We start from the raw sequence: 23008 nt of genomic DNA, 5'->3' as shown, positions 1-23008 counted from the left end.
TGTTCTGTTTCCCTTTTATTGCCTTCCTGTGAGTTACTTGAGTTTTTCTTGTAGAATTCTATGTTGATTTATTTATAGTATTTTTTGAGTATATTGTTTTATATAGTTTTCTTAGTGGTTCCTGTGGTTATTACAATAGACAGAAATTATCACAATCTACTGATATCAGCATTTTACTACTTAGAGTGAAGTGCAGAAACCTTATTTACATTCAGATACCTTTATTATTCCTACTTTATTTCTTGCACAAGGGCCATGCTAATCTTCTCCGTATCGTTCCAGTGTTAGTATATGTGCTGCTGAAGCAAGCACTATTATTCTCACTTTTAAAATATAGTTGCCTTAAGTATTTCCTCTGTCTAGATCTGAGGCATTCTTTTTATTTAAAGATTTTATTTATTTGAGAGAGAGCGCACAAGCAGGGGAAGGCGCAGAGGGAGAGGGGCAAGCACACTTCCCGAGGGGGTCCAGGCAGGGCTCGATCCCAGGACTCTGAGATCATGACCTGAGCCGAAGGCAGATACTTAACTGACTGAGCCACCCAGGCGCCCCTGAGGTATTCCTATTTTTTAATGGGTAGTCTTAACATTGAGGTGCAGTGTGAGGACTGGGGACATATGCATTTTCAGCTTCCTGATGGTTCCAGTTGACTCTGCCTTAGCACTGACTCACACTGCCTGGCTGTAGATAGGTAGATTGGAATTTCTTTGGTTTCCCTGACATTTTCCCCCCAAAAGTGAGACACCACATGCACCAATTCATTGCCTCCAAGTGGATGTAAGATCAGCTTGCCACTGGGTCTGACAACAGTAAGGGGGTAAGGAGGTGATAACTCATACTGCCATGTGCTGTAGTGTAGGCAGGCAGGCTCAGCTTTCAGTACAACAGCTAGTCTAACAGTTCTTTGACTTGACACCAAAATAATGGTTGATAGAAAGAAAATTGACAAATTGCTCCTCATCAAAATTTAAAACTGTTAACCTGTAAAAGACCCTGTGAAGAGAAAGAAAAGACAAGCTACATACTAAGAGAAAACATTTGCAATCTGTATATCCAACAAAGGGTTTCTATCTAAAATATGTAACAGTATCTCAAAACTCAGTTGTTAAAAAATCCAATTAGAAAATGATCAAAAGACATGAATAGCAGTTCACCAAAAAGGACATATAGATGGCAAATAAGCATGTGAAAAGGTGTTCATTATGTAAATAAAAATTTAAACCACAGTGAAATATCACTGCATAACCAATCAGAATGGATAAAGTAAGAAATAGGGATAGCACCAAATGCTGGTAAAGATGGAGAGAAACTGGATTACTGCCTCAGTGCTTGTGAGAATGTTATATGAAACCATAATAGTAGATGACTTCACCAAATAAAAAAAGATAGCATTAGAAGTGTTCATATGATTATGTTTTGAAGATCTTCGTGTTAAATGGTTGAGTAAATGAAGATGAAAAATGACCAAACTGAATGAAACACAGCACTGAATGAGGTAGCAGAAATACCAGGATAGTATAATGTCAAAAGACAAAAACTGAAAGTGTCTTAAGAAGGAGCAGTCAAGGGGCACCAGGGTGGCTCAGTCAGTTAAGCATCGGACTCTTGATTTTGGCTCAGGTCACGATCTCAAGGTCATGAGATTGAGCCTTCCATTTGGCTCCATCGCTCAGTGGGGAGTCGGCTTGAGATTCTCTCTCCCTCTTCCTTGGTCCCTCCCCACCCACCTGTTTGTGCTCCCCCCCAAGATAAATAAATAAATGAATGAATGAATGAATAAATAAATAAATAAAATAAAAATCATTAAAAAAAAGAAGGAGGGGTCAACTTTTAAGTGGTCAATGTTTATGAAAAATACAATTTAGAAATTATGTGCTATGAATTGGTTATGTTGTCCTATAAATTATTAATGTTAACAGAAGATTTTTGTTGGAATGATGAGGGTGGATTCAAGAATCATTAAAAGATGATAAAATTTAGAAGACTAATTAACCAAACTTTTTAAAATATATACATGTGTGAAGGTAAGTTGTACAGTTAAAAATTGTGGTATATACATACAATGGAATATTATGCAGCCATCAAAAAAATGAAATCTTGCATTTGCAATGACGTGGATGGAACTAGAAGGTATTATGCTAAGGGAAATAAGTCAATCAGAGAAAGGCAATTATCATATGATCTCACTGATATGAGGAATTTGAGAAACAAGACAGAGGATCATAGAGGAAGGGAGGGAAAAATGAAACAAGACAAAACCAGAGAGGGAGACAAACCATAAGAGACTCTTAATCTCAGGAAACAAACTGAGGGTTGCTGGAGTGAAGGGGGGTGGGAGGGATGGGGTGGCTGATGATAGACATTGGGGAGGGTATGTGCTATGGTGAGCACTGTGAATTGTGTAAGACTGATGAATCACAGACCTGTACCCCTGAAACAAATAATTCATCATATGTTAATTAAAAAAAAGAAAAATTGTGGTAGAATGGAAAATACAGTAAATGAATTTTTTATTGTTGTTAATTTTGATTAGTCACTTTTAGGTTCTGTTCTGTTGTTTTAAATGAGTCCTAATAAAATGTGAAGATGATTTTGAGAAGGATCAGGGAGGGGAACTAAAAGATACAGAAAATGAAACATTTCTTTCATTTGAACATGAGGGAGAAGGAAAACATAAGGGAAAGAGAAAAGATTGGCTTTATAGATTTAATCATGGGAAGCAAAATGATTCTTTCTCTCAATGGTTTATATTTCCTAAAAATAGATGGTGAGCTTATCTGCAGAGTGAACATGAGGAAAAACAAAGAATCCATGCCTGTATGGAGACTTCAGGATCTCAGAAGCACTAACTAACATGACTAGCACTGTGCTGGCACCTTAAATGACTAGTTGAGAACAACCTTAAGTTTATAGAGGTACTTACAGTTGTCAAGAACAGTGAAATATATGAAATTTTACTCCACTTTCTCACTGACAAGTTAGCCAGCTGCATTTTCAGAGATGACAGTAGAAAACCTGAGAAACTTGTGTTGTAGACAATAGACAGTTTTATTAATCATAGTACAGTAATGGTCAGAATACCATAGTTGCACCTGTTCTCACACACTCCAGTCCCACAGGGTGATGCAGAGAGATACCTGATACCTGATACCTGCTCCTGCAGGGGGTTGAATTAAAGGGAAGGAACCATGTGCTTTGGGGAGATGATTCTTTCATCATAGGTAATTAGCCTGACCTTTGCCCAGAGTATCTTTGTTACACTAGACAAACATACAAACCAGCTTGGGTTTGGAGTGGGACCCTGTCTCTTACTTTGCAATACTGTCTGCTACTTAACTATCCTTGTAAAGATAGTCTGGAAAAAAGAAAGTCACTGCCTCTACTGACAGGCTTGGAGATACATGAAGGCTTATGCTTGCAACTCAGTCAAATGAACTCCCAGTGCTTTTAGCTTACTGCTTTACATGGTCAAAGCTTTTTAAAACTTATATCTAAAAAGGATGTATTCCTCTGTAAGAATTGTAAAATTATAGTTAAAATCTTGGGTGTGTATATGGTACTTTTTAAAATTTTTACCCAATTGTTGCAATCATTTCTTTCCTCCCCACCCTTTCTGTGCTTTCCCGTTTTATGGTCTTTGCTTGTGAGCTTTTGTCTTGGCTGGGTGAACTGTGTTAGAAAATGGATTTGAGCAGATGTGACCTTTGCCATTTTCAAACAGAAACTATGAGTGCATTTAAGAGTTTGGGTGGGGGGCACTCTTGCTTGGTCTTTTTCTACAATAGCATGTCCCACATGGTAATTCCCTTTCAGCCTAGATTATGAAATGAAAATGAGAAGAGAAAAAAAGGTTCGCCTGGATCAGCAAAATGAGGTCAAACTCAGTCCAGTGGAACCAGGTTGAGCCCCATAAGGCTGAGCCACTCCTTCCCAGGCCCAAGCTCAGGACAGCTTTTCAGAGTCACAGTTCTTCCACTGTACTCATAAGTCTGAAGTGGAAAAACAAAACAAAACAAAATTGTTTTAAAGCACTGAGATAAGATTGTTTTTTGTATAGCATCAATTAGTGAAAGTTAATATAGGGTTCATAAACTCATTTGGAAAAAGTTATACTTCAGAGTTGTGTTAATCAAGTTCAAAGGTGTATCAGATATAATTCTGTAATTGTTGGGGAAAATATCATTGATAAGAATTATGAAATCTAAGATTTAGTCCTTGCCTTCCTATTGATACACAATGAACTTGAGAAAGCCAGTTAATTTCTAAAATTCAAGTTTTTCATTTAAGATAAAAGGGAGTTGGAAAACTGATCTGTTTCATCTCATTTTAAAATTCCCTGATTGACTTTGGTTCTCTTTATTGAAAATATCGTATTAAATATAGACTTTATCAAGGACTGTGAAAGTTGGAGTATTTTACCCTACTTAAAAGATAACACGGTAGTCCATTACAATTTTGTGGATGGTGGCAGAATGCAAGAGATTTGGGATAGAAACATTTCTCTTGCACCTCTTACGTGAGGTGAAGAGAGTAAACTGACGCTTAGAACACCTGATTTTTCTTTTTTTAAATAATCATCAGTAAGTATGTCTCTCTGGAGGGAGATCTTATTTTGATCTTCAGAGGCTTTCACTCTACAAATATCATTGGAAAAATAGTGCAGAAAAAGGCAGTCAGTGACTCTGCTCACAAGACATGCAAAAATGCAAGAGACTCTTAGAGAACTGTCCCCAAAGATGCTTTAGAAAAAAATATTCATGGTATAATGTTGTTACTGTGTTAGTACATAGAATAATTTTAATTAGTACAAATTACATGGAATAACTTCCAATGTAAACTAGCGTCAGAATTTGTATTGTATAAAATATTGCATGCTGTAGTATTGGAAATTTACTATTTATTTCAATTTTGCCTGTTTTAATTGTTAGTGAGTGCCTATTATGCCCTCAGCATTTCAAGGAGCACACAGTGAATATATGATATAGAGCAAATTCTGTTAAAAGGTTTTTTTAAAAAGTGCCCTGAACATCATATTGAGAAAACTGCAATCAAGTGTCAAACACATTGTCCAAGTTTGTGCTAAGGAAACACAGTATTAAAAAAAAAAAAAAAGACACAGTGGCTTTGGGTAACTAGAAAGGTTTTCATTACAAAGAGGGGAGTTAAGAGAAACAATGTGACAAGGGTCTACACAGAAGATGTTTTCAGAGCAGTGCCTGAAACTATTCGAGGTGCTAACATGATATGGACCAGCCAATCGGTTTAGTATTAGTAAATGTGTATTGGTGAGTACTAGTAATTAAGTTCCACAGTAACCCTTTGAAGTAGGCATTTTGAAGAATTATTATGATTCCTGTTTTTTTTATTTTATTATGTTATGTTAATCACCGTACATTACATCATTAGTTTTTGATGTAGTGTTCCATGATTCATTGTTTGCGTATAACACCCAGTGCTCCATTCAGTACGTGCCCTCCTTAACACCCATCACCAGGCTAACCCATCCCCCCACCCCCCTCCCCTCTAGAGCCCTCAGTTTGTTTCTCAGAGTCCATAGTCTCTCATGGTTCATCTCCTCCTCTGATTTCCCCCCTTCATTTTTCCCTTCCTGCTATCTTCTTCTTCTTTTTTTTTTTTTAACATATAATATATTATTTGTTTCAGGGGTACAGGTCTGTGATTCATCAGTCTTACACAATTCACAGAGCTCACCATAGCACTTACCCTCCCCAGTGTCTATCACCCAGTCACCCCATCCCTCCCACCCCCCACCACTCCAGCAACCCTCAGTTTGTTTCCTGAGATTAAGAATTCCTCGTATCAGTGAGGTCATATGATACATGTCTTTCTCTGGTTGACTTATATGATTCCTATTTTTAATTGGGAAAATTGAATTTGGAGACATGGAATGACTTCTAAAGGATGATACAGCTGACAAACTGGAAGCAGGCCTTTAACTTATATTTACTAATTTCTACTCTTTTGTTCTTTTGAAACGGCCACATCCATTTCTGCTAATGAATAGGAAAATGTTACGAAGCCCTGCAAAATTAAAATTGTATATTTGATTATATATAATTAATTTTATCTAATACATGAGGATATCACCAGAATAAAAAGCAGATAACTGATTTTGCAGCCATGAATTAGGAAGATCTGGAGGTGATATTGTAAGATGTGTGTGTGTGTGTGTGTGTATAGTCATAGTTACAGGTCCTATGTGTGTGTGCACGTGCATGTGTGTGTGTGTGATCTATATCTTCTTTTGGTTTTTAGTTTGTGTTATTTCAGCCATTCAAAATACACATATTGTTTGGTTTTATATCATAGTTGACATTTTATTTGCATTACATTTTGACTGGGATATATTTAATTTTACTGAAGGAGTAAGTTTATGTTAAGTATGTGGATTCATGGTTATCTACTTATTTCATTGTTGAACACATTAAAATATACTGTCACTGAGAAAAAATAAGAATTTGTTTTTCTTAAATGGTTACAAAGTGCTTTATTTTAGAATGTATTTGTTTTTGCATTTCAATTTAAACTCCACAGAATTTTTTTCTTTTTAATTTGATATACTATAAAGAAAATTGTGCATACCCCTGTAATTCAAGAGCTTCAGATGAAATCTGAGAAAACTAAGCCAGTGTTGTCAGAATTTAAGTTCTGTACTGTAAAAGGAAATACTTTTCTTTCTCCCTTCCTTCTGTTTTCTTCCTTCCTCCTTTTTCTTTCACATTTTTTTTTGCTTTTTCTTTATTTCTTTAATACAGAATACATATTTCTTTAATATATAATTTATAATATTTATTACATGTAATATATATTATACAATATATTATATACTTTGTGCAATATTTGTAGATCACATAACATGTATTTATTTTTTTTAATATTGGATAGGGTAGACCAAAAATCTATGTTTTATGTGAGATTTATGCCTCAGTTATATTAAACAGATGTTTAAAGGGAGTAAAACCCAGGGCACCTGGATGGCTCAGTCAGTTAAGCATCAGACTCTTGATTTTGGCTCAGGTCATGATCTCTGGGTCTTGAGCTTGCCTGGTGTCAGGCTCTGCCCTGAGCTTGGACTCTGCTTGAGATTCTTCCCTTTTCCCTCTGTCCCTCCCTCTGCTTGCATACACACTCTCTCTTTCTCTCTCTCAAATAAATAAATCATTTTTTAAATAAAGGGAGCAAAACCCATGTGCCATTTAACTTTGTGAATATATGAATTGCATTCATGGATTCATTGATAAAGGCTTCATTGTCATAAGAAAGTTTTGCTTATGTAATGTCAATGTTCTATTTTGCAGTTATGAGTAACTATATGAAAGTTATTAAAATATTTTACACAACATATTCTCAGTAATAAATTTGCATCCAGTATTATGCACAATATATTTAATGCGCAAATTTTACACCTTGCTGAACTTACAGTATAAATGTATGTCATTTAATATTTTTACACATTTCCAGAATGTTTTTTAAAAAGACTTTATTAGGAGAGTCTTAAAAGCTATAAGATTCAGTTAAAAGAATGTTTTTTAAAAAGACTTTATTAGGAGAGTCTTAAAAGTTATAAGATTCAGTTAAAAGTTACTTACATAACTCATTTCAATAAAAACATTCATTTAATAAAATGCTGACAAAAATTATATCATGAAAAAAGAGTTGGCAGGAGAACAACTTTGGTAGAAGATTTCACTCTAAGGAAAACATTCCCATATGTTTTATTAAAGTTGCAGCAGTTAACATTTCTCTGCTTCCATAAATTGACTGTATAAAGGTATGTATGCACGGGCCCCTAAACTGCAAAGTGTCCATTCCTGTAAAATGTATGCACCTGTAGTGTTTTAAGCATGTGTATGTTTGCAGTGTAATTTACAAGATCAATCCTTTTACAAACAATACAATAAAAAACACAAAAAGTTACTGTAATAATGAGAAAATAAACATGTTTATCTATAATTAAAAACAAGACATCCAAGGATCACTAGAAGTCAGCAGAGTAGTATATTTGCTCTAGTTGTTTTATTTGCAGTAAAACAATTCCCAAAGGATTCCCAATTCAGGTTTTATGCTAGTACACATCAAACTTTCCAGATTGATACAGATGGGTGAGCCTTGGTTTAAATATTAAGCATGAGGTATTGCTTTTGTATTCTCTGTTGTAGACAAATTCAGAATTTGATGTGAATAAAAGAAAGGAACTGTGACCCGTGGCTGATAACTTGAAAGCTTAGTCTGACATTAATATTTTAGTAAAGTTAATAACTATTATTCATAATAATATTATTGGGATGATTGGGTCACTGGGTAAAAGGGATAGATTGCTGTCACATAATCCCTATACTTAAGGTGGACATGGGTACTGTAATGATAACTGATTGAAAGGAGTGAAAAAAACCCTCTGACTTGGAGATGTTGGTACAGGCTAGCTGATCATGGTGTCTGAAGAACTGAAAAGGAATGCTTGTCTGTTGAAGTTTTATTTAACCTGTGTAAGCAGGAAATCTCTAGATCTACTGAGAAGGGGTCTCACTTACCTCATCAACTCAGGGAGTCACAGCCTTCAAATTCCAGACTTCAGTCAGTTTACACACGTTAGTTCACACACCTGGAGCCTCTTCTTCAAAGGGGTAGCTGTGTCCCCTTAAGAAAAGAACCTTCTTGGGACACCTGGGTGGCTCACTTGGTTAAGCGTCTGCCTTCGGCTCAGGTCATGATCCCAAAGTCCTGGGATCGAACCCTGCATCAGGCTCCCTGCTCAGTGGGGAGTCTGTTTCTCCCTCTCCCTCTGCTCCCCCTGCGCACTCTCTCTCTCAAATAAATAAATAAAATCTTTTAAAAAGAAAAGAACCTTCCTTACTGCCAGGATTTATACCGTTTTCCTCCTAGGACTTCAAAAATGCACTTGCAGCCCCTTTCCAAGGTAGCACCTTACTGTGGCACATTGGGGAAGGGAAAGTCATCAGTCTTTGGGGATTTCGGGACACAGACTCTGAACTGACACTAACTCCGGAGGTGCAAATGGTTACACTCCATAAGTCAGAGCAGAGCCTTATGGAGATCAGAGGAGCAATACAGTTTTGACTCAGGTCCCCTCATAGGGCATAACTGGTTCTCAGGACCCACCTGTGGTATTTCCATGGTCGCAACATGACTACTTACAATAAGCATACATGGCAACTGGCGGAAGCTACACAGTGGTCATCTGGACCATGGGATGAAGGCTTATGCAGGGCCAGGACTAGAGCAAGACAAGTAAGCAGCCTCGGGAACAATATTTAAGGAGAAATACACATCATTCTGAGAATGGGTGTCTTTTTAAATTTTGTGCACTGTCTTGCTTGCCTCACGCTAGTCCCAACAGGAAAGGCTACATGAAAGCCACGAGAACCACTTCTACTCAGAAAAGAGGTAAAGTAATATCACTTTCATAGAAGGAATACAGAGATCAGTGCCACCATCAAGAATCTGTCAGAGGCAGGAGTGGTGACTGCATCACATTCTGATTCAGCTCACCTCTTCTGGCCTTTGCAGAATACAGCTGGATCTTAGAGATGACAGTGGTTGTTGTCAATTTGATCAGGTGGTGACTCCAATTAAACTTGCTGTTCCAGTTCATTGCTGGGGCAAATCAGTGTATCTCCTGACCCTTGGTTATTCATCTGGGGCATACCTTTTCTCTATACCTTTTGAAAAAGACCACCAGAAGCAATTCGCTTTAGCTGGCAAGCCCAACATTACACTGCATCTGTTCTCTAGTTGTAGGTTATAATCTAGTCCACAGGAACCTTGAACATCTTTCCTTCCACAGAATGCCACTGTGGTCTATTAGATTTATGATACCAACCTGATTGGAGTTGGTGAGCAGGAAGGAGATACTACTCTACATATATTGTTACAACAGTTGTGTGCTAGAGGGTGGGAAGTAAAGTCTGGGAAAAAAATGACATACTTAATTTCTATATCCATTTTTTCTTGTGACATTTTTGTTAAATTATGTTTCACTAGTATTTTCCACTTATTTTAAATTTCTAAATTTACTGATACAAAGTACCTCATAGTATAATATTATGATCTTTAATATTTGTAGAATAGGCCTTTTCATTGCTCTTAATTCTTCCTGTATTTAGTTCATTTTCAGTCATGAGTATATTCAATGTGCCTAGCAGTCCAGGTGGGCATATACATATACATACATATACATATACGCCTAATATGTACATATATATATGCCTAATAATATATATATATTAGGCATTCTGACTCATGTGAGGTGATATCTCATTGTAGTTTTGTAAAGCACTCTAGTAATATTATCCACTGTATTTTGTTTCCATGATCACTGTTGAAAAGTTAAGTGTCAGTCTTATTGTTGCTTCTTAGTAGGTAGTAAGTCTTTTTCCTCTGGCACTTTTCAACATTTTATCTTGGCTTTGGTTTTTAGTAGTTATATTGCAATGTCTGAGGGAGATTTTTCTTTTATTTATCTTATATGTGGTGGGATCATAATACTTTTTGTATCTGACTTATGGTAGCTCATCAGTTTGGGAAACCCGTCAATTACTTTCTCAAATGGTCTTTGTGCATTCTCTTGATCTCCTCTTCTTCTGGGACTCCAGTTGACAGATATGAGAGTTTCGCTCCATGTTTTATGTCTTTTAAGGACTTTTCCTTATTTTTTCCCTCTTTACTTTGGTCTATGATCTATTTTCCAGTCAATGGTATAAAATATTTTGTTAATATATTACAGTCATGTTATTTTTAATGTCTAGGATTTGTAGGATTTTCATTTTATTTCTAACTCCCTGTTATTTGGTGAAATTTTCTTCTATTTTCTTGAAAATATTTATCATAGCTATGTTAAAGCCCATAATCTGGAAATTCCTATATTTGGGTCTTATATGACTGTGGTTATATTGCCTAAGTGGTAGGTACTGATCTCTGGAAAATTTCCATGGATTACTGTATATTTTCCATGAGGAATTAAAGAAGTTCTAGATACCTTCCCTAAGACTGACCCTATTCTGTAACAGGCATGTATAATAACAGTTAGATATCCTCAGTTTGGTCAGAGATTGAACACTTGGTGTGTTTAAATTTTTTTAGAATGGTGGTTTTTCTGATTGGTCTCCACTGATACAATGTAATCCTCTAGGAGACTCAATAGACAATTTAAGAGGTTTACCACTGCCCTTCTTTTTCAGACATTTTTGTATTCAATTCTCTAGTAATGCAGGACTTCCAAAAACCCCACTACATTTTCCTGTAGGTTTCTTAGCTACGATTTCTGGGAAGATTATAAATGCAGAAATTATTGCACATAAAAGAGGCAAAGAATGGGCAGTTCACTTCTGTGTACCACTTTTTTTCTTTTTTCTTTTTGTCTCCACAATATTAGGTCATGAAATCCTTGCTGCCTTTGCTGGCTCATAGTCCATTTTTTACTCTTTATTATCTCATAGGTCTTCTGGTCTGCCTTTCACTGGCCAACTTCTGACTGATTTCCCAGTCTCTCAATATGTAGGTTCCCCAGTGCCTCCAACCAAATGTATTTTGTAGTCATCCTTCTTAGACAAATACAAAATAAGAAACATAAGTCTCTCATCTCATGAAGATCATTGTGCTGTACTTTCTTCCTTGTTGATATCATGAAACTCTATCTCTGAATCCTTGTCATTCATGATAAAAATGGCACGGAGTTTAGGTTATAAAACCGTCATCATAACTATGAGTTAATGCAATGTAGTTGGGAGGAATTTGCTTAAAAATTAAGTGGAAAGAGGGAATTTTTGCAAAGTCCATGCTTAATTGTGCACCCTTTTAACAAGAGTGTATGGAAACATCTCAATTATGTGATATATTTGTTGAGTAGTCACAGTTAAGATTAGGCTAGGCTAAAGTTTTCATTATTTATAATATCTTTGCTATGAGATTCTACTAATTTTTTTGATGAAATACTCTTTTCAGCTTTCAAGACACAGATATAGTTAAAATTATTTTTGTGACAATTTTAAAGCAAAGTGGGATCACAGGTATATTAGTTTTTGGTTGTACAATATATTTCAAGTTGGAAATCTAATTGAAAAGCCCAAACATATATAACACATTTTTTATTGTATAGGTATGAGTATTACAAGTATTAGCTCAGTGAGGTAACCTGAAGCTTATTTCAGGTTCCTTGTCAGTATTTTGTTGTCTTGACATATTTTTATTTTAGTCTTGGAACCCAGAAATCAGCTTTAAAAATGTACAGGAAGAAGCAGACAGAAATGCTGAACTTTGTACTGAAGATGCTTTTGATATCCAAGTCATCTCCTGGGTCCAGGAAACAGTGCTATCTATAATTAAAGGAATGATGTCCATCACTCTCTCTGACCTAAAAATATTTCAGTGTGAAAAAACATTCAGAAAGATACAGTTTTAAAAAATGATCTGAAATATGCTGTGAGACAGGGAACAGTATTCTTTTCACCAATAGGTTCAGTGCATTAAAAACAGCTACTTTTATGCCCCACATTCACTTCATCCTCAAAACAAAACCAAATTAAAACAAAAAAATAGAAAACCTCATCCATTAACCTGTATTCTCCTTTCCAACTTGTAGAAGTGGCACATAATCATTTCATTATATCTTGTGTAGAATATATGTCTACATACTATTCAAGGGAACTGTAATAGGAATCATGGTGGAAAACAAACAAACAAAAACTGGTGAAAAAAAGAACCAACAAAACCAAACAGAAGCCTCTCGGTACTAAGGCCTTGTTTTTCTTTCTGCTTAGTAAGTTATCTGTAAAGAAAAAAAAAAGAAAAGAAAAGAGACAGAGAAAATAGTTTATATATTTAAGTTATTATTCATGCTTTATTTCCTACCATTATTCATTTAAATGTTGCTGACATGAGTCCTTTTTTATTCAGCATACTTGTTTGGTACCCATTCTGTATACTACCACAGCACTGTGGGTTTTCACCCATCTTACTAGCTACTAACAGTTATTGTTATTTTATTTTTCTTATTATTACATCATTATGATTCCTTATAGAATTGCCATGCTGCAGTAAGATAGTACGCTTCTGCAAAGGCTAAGCTTTGTTTCATCTTAGTTTCCTCAGTGTTTGTTACACAGTAAGAATTCAGTACATTTTCTTGAATAGTTGATGACCAAGTTTTATTGGAAATCTAGTTAAGCAGTTTGCATCTAAATTATACAAATATACAAGGAAAGATGGTGAAGACATGTTCCTCTATTAACTAATGCATACATGTACTGACACCAGAAATTAATCATCATATCAAATATTATTTAAATAATAAGTTGAGGTTTTCTGACTTTAAAATGTTTTATAACCACTTCGTTTAAATACATAAACTTTTTTTTTTTGCTTTTTGCTTTAAAAACGTGCCTTATTTTGGGGTGCCTGGGTGGCTCAGTGGGTTAAGCATCTGACTCTTAATTTCATCTCAGGTCATGATCTTGGTGGTGAGAGTGAGTCCTGCCTGGGCTCTGGCTCAGAGGAGAGTCCGCTTCTCTCCTTCGCCCACCACCACCCCTCCCCTCGCTCATGCATGCCCACACACGTGTGCATGCAGTCTCTCTAAAATAAATATATATTAAAAAATATATACATATTTTTCCATGTAAATGATATTTTGGTCAGAAGTTCCTAGAATAGCACACACACATAAAACCTTTTTTAAACAAGTTGAGGGGCGGGGCACCTGGGTGGCTCAGTCGTTAAGCGTCTGCCTTTGGCGTAGGTCATGATTCCAGGGTCCTGGGATCGAGCCCCACATCGGGCTCCCTGCTCAGCAGGAAGCCTGCTTCTCCCTCTCCCACTCCCCCTGCTTGTGCTCCCTCTCTCGCTGTGTCTCTCTCTGTCAAATAAATAAATAATCTTTAAACAAGTGGAGGGGCACTTGGGTGGCTGAGTCGGTTAAGCATCTGCCTTCAGCTCAGCTCCTAGGGTTGAGCCCCGCATCCAGCTCCCTGCACAGTGGAGAGTCTGTTTCTCCCTCTCTCTGTCACTCCCCTTAAATAAATAAGATCTTAAAAAAAAAAAGAAGTTGAAATGTTATTTGGTATTTTTTATTATTGACTTTGAATTTAATTGAATTATGATTAGATTACATGGTCTGCATGATACATGTTTGCACATAATTTGAAGCATGCTTTATGAGTCCATATAAGGTGAATATTGCATGTGCTCCCTGTGTATTTTTAAATTAATTTTTAAAGTGTTGGTATACATTTGATAATTGTGTTTTAGAACACACTTACTTAAATTTGTCATCAATTTTTCCTACAAAATTATTATTGTTTTCTTTAGTTACCTATTAATCAGGGGTGTCACTGGCAAGAGGAGGCAACCTCCAAGTGCAGGATACTGTAGATGGCTTAAAAATCTTGTTAATTACAAATAACAGAGGCAAATTCTTTATTTTAGGGATAAGTACTTTTTTACTTGCTTTTTTTTTAAGATTTTATTTATTTATTTGAGAGAGAGAGACACGCAAGCAGGCAGAGGGGCAGAGGGAGAAGGAGAGAATCTCAGGCAGACTCCATGCTGAGAGCGGAGCCCGAGGTGGGGCTCGATCTCACAACCCTGAAATCAGGACCTGAGCCAAAACCAAGAGTCAGATGCTTAACTGACTGAGCTACCCAGGTGCCCCTTTACTTGCTGTTTTTATGTCAGGTTTATTGTGCTATAGTTTTTATACAATAAAATATGAACAATTAACCATAGGACAATTTTATCTCAATAAAGATGTTTTAAAGAAAAGAAAAAAAGAACTTTTGTGCAGTCAGAAGATTTGAACTATCCATTCGTTCACTTAAAGCATAGTACATGGACTTCAGATTTCTCATTCTCCTGTGGCTTTCTAAGATACAACTCCTAAACTTGATGAAACCAATGGCTTTTCTCTGTTCCTGAAAAGGTAATGCAGATCCACCCCTCGTTACCTCATTTGATAAATCCTGGTTTTAGCCTTAGTTTCACACTCTGGTGTCCAGCTGCCTCTTCATTTTTGGAATTTAGGGTTTACTCTTATGTTACTGTGATCTAAGTCATGCATACATATAGATATTTAAAAGATATTCTGTTAACCTTTCCAGAGTTTTTTGGTGGGGGTTATGTGAATTTTTTTTTTAATAACTAGCTTTCCATATTGCCAAAACTCAAAGAAAAATAATATTATCAGGAAAAAAATCATTATTCAATCTTCTTGAAAATCAAAAATAATTTATGAGATTGACTTTATGGTAAAAAAAATGTACATGTACAAGCTTGGAATCTAAGCTCCTAGAAATGTATCTATCTTTATATACTTAATATTCAGTTTTACGCTCTAATAGGTACAGTTCTAGGCACCAGAATGAGAAATAAACGTAAGGAATCCTCTCATATGAAGAACTTAATGACTGTGGAGTTTAACAACAAGCAAGGAAATAAATATGTAATATAATTTTAGATGGACAGAGTGCCTTTAATAATAATAATAATAAAATTAGTCTGAATATGGCAAAAGATGGTGGCCATGAGGGGATCAGTGTTAGATAGTATTACCAAGAAACACTTGCCTGAGGAGATGATATAAGGAAACAAAATTAAACCCGGAAAGAGCCAGGTAAAATTTTCATGGTTGATGTGCTTGGCTTCTCAGATTCTCCTGCAAGCGTAGACTAACCCATTCCTCTATTCCAAGGCTTCAGGAAAACCTCAGGTCCACTTTGCCTAATGGATCTTTATTCTCACAACTTCTCCATTGTTCTGCAGGGTTTAATTTCTATAATAATTATTTTGTCACATATATTGCCTCTGCTTCCCTGCCTGAGCTCTGACTGATGCATTGAGGATGACTTAGAAAAAAGTGAAACTTTAACCCTGAGGTATGAATACATTGTAGCAGCGTTATTTTTTGCAAGTTGAACTAAAAACCCTATTTGCAACTTTAGTGACAACAAGTGTCATTTTCTTCCCACCCTCTTATTTTTATCTACAGTTGTTATAATCAAAGTTAACTACAGTAGCAGTTGTCAGAGGGAAATCTCTAAATTAATGTGGAAAATACCATTTTAAATTAGATATTCCTAATTTGAGTACTGTATGCATATAAACTATTAGAAACAGGAAATTATTTTTCTCTATTTTTATAATTCCTCACATACAAGCTAATAATAAACTTTTCATAAAATGGAGACTACTCAGATTAAAAAAATATCTTATTACTAACAGCCAGTGTCACTCCATGAATGTCATAAAACAAAGAGGAAATGAATGCTAGCTGAGTTTACTGGAAGTTGTAAGTGGTAGAGGAATGGGGAGGAAGAAACTTTGAACACCGAGTAATGTATTTGTCTCTGTTTTTTTTTTTTTAACTTTTAAATAAATGTGAGGATGGAAATGACATTAAATTAAATTACACACCTAGTGTGCTTTCAGTGCATTTTAATTTTTCACATATACTTAATTTAATCCATAGAACCCACTTCCCAATTCAAGAAAATAAGGTCATCTTCATGTATAGATAAAGAAATCTCATATAAAAGATATTAAAATTGAGATGTATAGGGTCTAATCTTAAGAAAGTTACCTGTCAAGACAAACACAGCAAGGAGATCATGCCAGTTTACCTCCACATTAAATAAGTAATCCCCAACAAGATAAATGGAGGAAATCAATAATTATTGGTATATATTCTCAAATTTCTAAGAGTATTTTTAGACTTATATTTAGTATTCCATTTTTAATCTCAAGGGTGGATTAATTTTTGCTCCATTTGCTTCACAAGATCTACTCAAATCAACTTTTTTAGGGTATGTCTTGAGAAAATGCATGATTAGAAAGTTATTTTGAAAACTTATATGAGAGAGAGGACTTATGAAAAAAAAAATTGGAGGTAGGGTCACATTTGAGACCCAGATGGCTTAAAGATAAACTAACCTTCTGTGCATCTATTAAATATTCAGATGCTAGGGATATACAAAAACAAAATTTTATTGTTTGTGCCAACAAGAATAATGCACAGATCCATAATATCTTTAGTTACACAATGGTTTCCTTGTGACAATACTTTCAGAAGTTTATGATTCATTGATTTCACTAAAGGTTAATAGAATAAAGCTGAGGACTCACAGTAAAATAGACATGTTCTGGGGTTTTCAAAGATCATAGCCGCTGGTTAAGAGAAAGGCACAGAATGTGCTGAGATCCATCTCAACTCTGGCACAAAATCAACAACAGGACACAAGCTCTTTGAGTGCAACTGTTCTTTCATGCTAAAAGAGTAAAATAGTGAAGGTTAAGGGCCCTTTCATTCAGCACCTTTGTATGGAAACACCAACCAAATCGAATCTGTCTTCTTTAATATTATAATCCTCTCTAATCTTTCAATAAAAGCAGAACCAAAGTTTATATTATTTCATTGTACTTTCTCTACTGAAGTGAGGTCTCTGCCAGGCAAGCGGCGCAGTTGGGACTGACAACGATGATACACACAACTGGGAGAATGGATGCTGTTCAGTACCTGGTTGTTTCACTCAACTCTCTCACCCATTTTTGGGGGACACCTGGATGGCTCAGTCAGTTAAGTCTGCTTTGGCTCAGGTCATGATTCTGGGGTCCTGGGATCGAGCCCCGCGTCCTGCTCCCTGCTCACGAGGAGCCTGCCTCTTCCTCTCCTCCCCACTTGTGCTCTCTCTCTCTCTCAAATAAGTAAATAAAATCTTAAAAAGAAAACCCTCTCTCACCCATTTTGGTTTTCCTTTTCTTTTTCTTTTTCTATCTTTCTGTTCTTAGTGACTCATACAGGTCAGTCATTCCCAAAGTGGTTCTGTCCATGGGCAGAGGGAAGGGTCAGGGAAATAATTTGGTTCTTTGATAAATCTTACTTAAGCTAATAAGGAAATACTCATGCATAGAATTATTATTAGCAAAAGATTGCAGTTTTTCATATGGAGGCACTGCTGACCTTCACCAAACAGGCACTTTCCTCTGAAAGCTAATAAACATAATCCACGATACAGAGTTGCTAAATATTATTGATCATGATGTATCAATATGTTCTCACACTGAAGAGTTAACGAAGCTTTGTAAAACTCTAAGCTTCCTTCACTGTATGTGAAAAATGTCATTACAAAATCAATTTTATAAAAAAGCTGAGTCGAGTGTTAAATTAACTAAGGAATATGGATAAGTTAAGTCTTACCACTAGATATGTCACTTGTTTGTTGTGAGGCCATGGTCAATTTGCACGAGTGATTTGAAATTTAATTTTCTCAAAAGTAAAACTGTGAGGTAACACCAAACCCAAATTTCCCTGAGGATCAAATGGAAAAACAGTGTAATGGAAAGACCATTTATATGTGCAGTGTTAGAGAGTTTAATTTCTTTATGATGACACAGTTAGCAAAAGGCAGGGCCAGTATCTAAAACCAAAGACTTCAGAACCAGGTTCACTGTATATTAGGTCGTACTTGCTACCTAAGAAGTCACAGAGCATCCTGCTCATGGCATGAAAGGGAAGGAGTGCTGTGTGTGTGCATGTGTGTGCATGCACGTGTTCTTTCCAATTAGTGTTAAAGGCAGACTTTAGACTTGTTTTTCTCTTATTTCTCTGTTCGTATGCTCTGCACCTCTAGTACCCACAGAGCTGCTCTGAGCGTAGGACTGAGCCATAGGAATTGTTGATTATGTAAATGAAACACCCCATCTAAGCAGCTCCATGGAGAGAGAAAACAGCAAAGGAGTAAATCCAGACATGAATTGAGTTAATAAAGCCTTTAGGGAGTTCCGCTTATAGTTTGCTCTCATACAGAGCTGAGAAACTTTTCATTTGATGTGGAACCTCATGGTTTTGCTGTAAATGAGGTTCACTCAATTTCATATTTTTACTGGTGTGTGTGTGTGTGTGTGTATGCATATATATATATGATTTGTGTGTGAGTGTGGCATATGGGCTACTGGAGCTTAAATAGCTATGTATTTTTTATTGTATAATCATATTTTAAGAAAGGAAAGGGGAATTTAGAATGAGTCTCATTAAACACAACTAATTTAAGATCTCCTCATAGCTGTTTATTATGGTATGAAAATCCTTATTGGTTATTGCATATTTCATAATACAGAAACTATAGCAGTAAATACTTCTACTCTTTACAGTTCTTACTAATGTAATACTATATCTAAAGCAGCCATATATTTTTCTCTAAGACACATATACGTAAGATGCCTTAGATTATGTGTGGTGATACAAACATAGGACTTGATTTTTCACATTGATTGATTTTTCACGTTGAAAAATCTAACCATTGGATTATAAGAAAAGTGAAAGCTAATGCAGAAGGTGAATAATATGGCCTCAAAGTTTCAGATGCATTATCATTTATAATAATTATTCCAAACCGTAGCATATAAAAGGTATCACAAATGTACGCAAGATGGTTACTTTTTGCCAGGTGAACCATAATAAATGAAACAAAGTATCCAAAAAGTTAGCCAATTTTACTTTAATATTTAGTATCCTCCCATAAAAAGGATGGTTAGTGGTGCATTAAAACAGATTCACAAAATGGATGTGACTTGTATTCTGCTTTCATTTCCCTTTGTTGCTACTAACCATTTCATACTGCCCTGGTGTTTTCGGTTTCATTCTCTCTTCTATTTCCTTCAAAATTAAAATTAAAATTTTGTTAGGTTTTAGACTTGCTGATATCTGTTCCATCTTGCTTCTCCAGACAGTAGTCTTAGAAAATATTTGGAGATATAAAGCATCTTACAGAGAGAAAAACCCCACGTCTGTCTACCATATTCTATTATATTTAATCTCTATCAATCTGCCATAATTCTGTGGCCAAACAACTGTTCTTTTCATGCTTCATTTCCCACATAAGATGATATGAAATATCACAAAACCAAATAGTTCTGTGGACATTGCTTTTCACTTAAATCATAATGTTTGAATCACAGGACATAAACAACATTTTTACACTATTTTAATAGCCACCATACCCTTGTACCTTAAAAAGTAAACAAGATGACTGAGACAAGTAAAACAAAATAAATGTTTGAATGAATGTGAACATATCTTGATGATTTTTCCCTCCAAGGGCTTTATACATGGAACAAGAAGCTCGAAGAAATTGGTTTTATGTAAGGCCCTTCTCTATTTGGGTGTAAGAATATGTCCTTTAAATACAAGGATGAGGGCGCCTGGGTGGCTCAGTCGGTTCAACATCTGTCTTCTGCTCGGGTCATGATCCCAGGGTGCTGGGATGGAGCCCCACATCAGACTCCCTGCTCAGCTTCTCCCTCTGCCCCTCCCCCCATTTGTGCTCTCTCATGCACTCTCTCTCTTTCTCAAATAAATAAAATCTTAAAATAAATAAGTAAATACAAGGATGAGATGACATACGTTTCGGTATGGAAAACTGTGCATACATTCCTGTATTTTCTGGAGTGAGACATACAAGTATGACAGTTTCCTTGAGAAATTGGAAGGAATAAGGAATAAACACATACAACTTCTGAGAAGAATTCCTGAAAAAATTGTATGTGATTGAATTCTAAAATGAGCATAAAAACAAGTACTACAAGAACAATATATAGAACAACAACAAATATATATATATATATATTTATATTTATAAAAGAAATGGAATATGTAGAAAGGAATGCCTATGTTTTTCTTTTTGCTGTCCTGAAAGGAGAGGAGATGCTTTATTCAGGACAGGCTGATACCAGCATTTATAGTATCAACACGCAATTATCTCTGTTTGGGAACCTGTATCCTGGCAATTCTTCACAGTAGAAACAGCCACATTTATCCTCCACTTCATAATATAATTATTAATACAAAAAACTCTTTTTCCTTAAAATATGGAAATTTCTAAAAATTGTTGACATTTGATGATGGACCTACTCATATTCCCATGTGGCAAAATTTGTGCCAATAGCTAGTTTCTCTCTTTGTCTTTGTCTGGTGCTGTATTTACCAGGCCCTTTCTATAATTGAATTGTTTCAGAATTCACTACCGTTAAAATAAATTGCCTATCTTTACATATTTTTCTGACTTGGTAATTAACTTACTTTTGAAATATTGATCTGACAACAGTTTTTACCTTTATATGTGCAACCCATTTTCTAAAATATGGTACATTTTATTCTTAGTCTGTGATGGAATTAATCAGACATATATATATGAAGTCTACATGCATTGCTATTGGGTGCCATCTTGCTCTAAAATTTAAATATTCCATTTTATTTTTGCTTTTTTATTCCTCTTGAATTTTATTATTGATTCCAGTTACTCAATTTTTTTAAAGTTATGACTTATATCTACATGACAAGGTAGTGTTAGAGTCATATGCTAGATATTGTTTAAAAGGGATCGCACCTACTTGATGGGTAAGGTTATGCTTATTAAGATTAGATTAAGAATTAAGCAAGTTTCATGAATACAAGTAAATGAACTTTCTGATATCTACAAAATATAAAACAAATAAAAAGCTACTTCATTTTAACATACTAATTTTGCATAAATTTAAAATAAAAGGAGAAATCTTACAGGTCTCAGAGTGTCTCTAAGTCTTTATACTTAGATAACTGGCATAAAGCAACTATCATGACAGTATTTGTATAGTTTACCCTTGAATGATACAGGGGTTAGGGGTGCTGATCCCATGCACAGTTGAAAATCTGTGTATAACTTCTGACTTCCAAAAACTTTATTACTAATATCCTACTCTTGACTGGAAGCTTTACTGATAGCATAAACAGTTCATTAATACATATTTTGTATGTTGTGTGTATTATATACTATATTCCTCTAATAAAGTAAGCTACAGAAAAGAAAATGCTATTAAGAAAATCATAGGGGGGCGCCTGGGTGGCTCAGATGGTTAAGCATCTGCCTTTGGCTCGGGTTATGATCCCAGGGTCCTGTGATCAAGTCCCGCGTTGGGCTCCACATTGGGCTCCCTGCTCAGTGGGGAGCCTTCTCCTCCCTCTGCCTCTCTCTCTCTCTCTCTGTCTCTCATGAATAGATAGATAAAATCTTTGAAAAAAAAGAAAATCATAGAGAAGAGAAAATACATTTGCAGTATTGTACTGTATTTATGGGGAAAAATCCACATGTAAGTGGACCCATGCTCTTCAAATGCTTGTTATTCAAGGATCAACTGTATTTTGTTTGTTGTTTGTGCATGAAATTATCAATCAAAGAAGCTGTTTTCCTTTGCATTCAATCAATATGAAAAGTCTAATTCATTCTCTTTGTATACTAGTATGATTCCTTAGATGTACAGGGATTAAAACAGTGAAGTAGCTTTAACATTATGAAACCATATAATATTTAAGTGCTCACTAAGGTAATCTCTACCTTGCTAGAAGCTCAAAAAAGCAAAAATCAACAGTGACTTGCCTCCAAGAAATACTAAACACAGATATGTTGTCACTATTACAGAGGCAGTAGAATATTGCTTCTATTTACTCTCCCAATATATCAAAAACTATGCCAATTATTGAATTCATCAAGAGTGTTAATATCAACATACCTTGTGCACTTAAAAACTAAAATGTGTTATGGGACATAATTTTTCCCTAAACTATAGTTGCTGATATTTTTACTTACTTTAGCAATGTATATAGACATTTTCCCTCAAGTTTCTCACTAATCTTCTTTTGATAAATATTAGCATAATCATTACTTTCTCTCCTTCTGCCTATAAATGAGTTTCAGATTCACCCATTTTTATTTTATTTTATTTTATTTTTTTAAGATTTTATTTATTTGACAGAGAGACACAGCGAGAGAGGGAACACAAGCAGAGGGAGTGGGAGAGGGAGAAGCAGGCTTCCCGCCAAGCAGGGAGCCTGATGCGGGGCTCGATCCCAGGACCCTGGGATCATGACCTGAGCCGAAAGCAGACGCTTAACGACTGAGCCACCCAGGCGCCCCAAGCTTCACCCATTTTTAAGCAAACCAACCAAAAA

General features: G+C 35.6%; 1 non-coding gene across 1 annotated transcript; it reads right to left on the bottom strand.

Annotated features, from left to right (window-relative positions):
- Positions 1-205: 205 nt before the first annotated feature.
- On the bottom strand, positions 206-312 carry LOC118009704. The gene has a single exon (XR_004678993.1). It is a non-coding gene; the product is annotated as a U6 spliceosomal RNA (small nuclear RNA).
- Between the last annotated feature and the right edge of the window lie 22696 nt (positions 313-23008).

The sequence above is a fragment of the Mirounga leonina genome, unplaced genomic scaffold (genome assembly GCF_011800145.1).
Source record: "Mirounga leonina isolate KUSES-001 unplaced genomic scaffold, KU_Mleo_1.0 Mir_127, whole genome shotgun sequence".
NCBI classification, from domain to species: domain Eukaryota; kingdom Metazoa; phylum Chordata; class Mammalia; order Carnivora; family Phocidae; genus Mirounga; species Mirounga leonina.
This window is presented reverse-complemented; position numbering and strand designations above follow the sequence as displayed.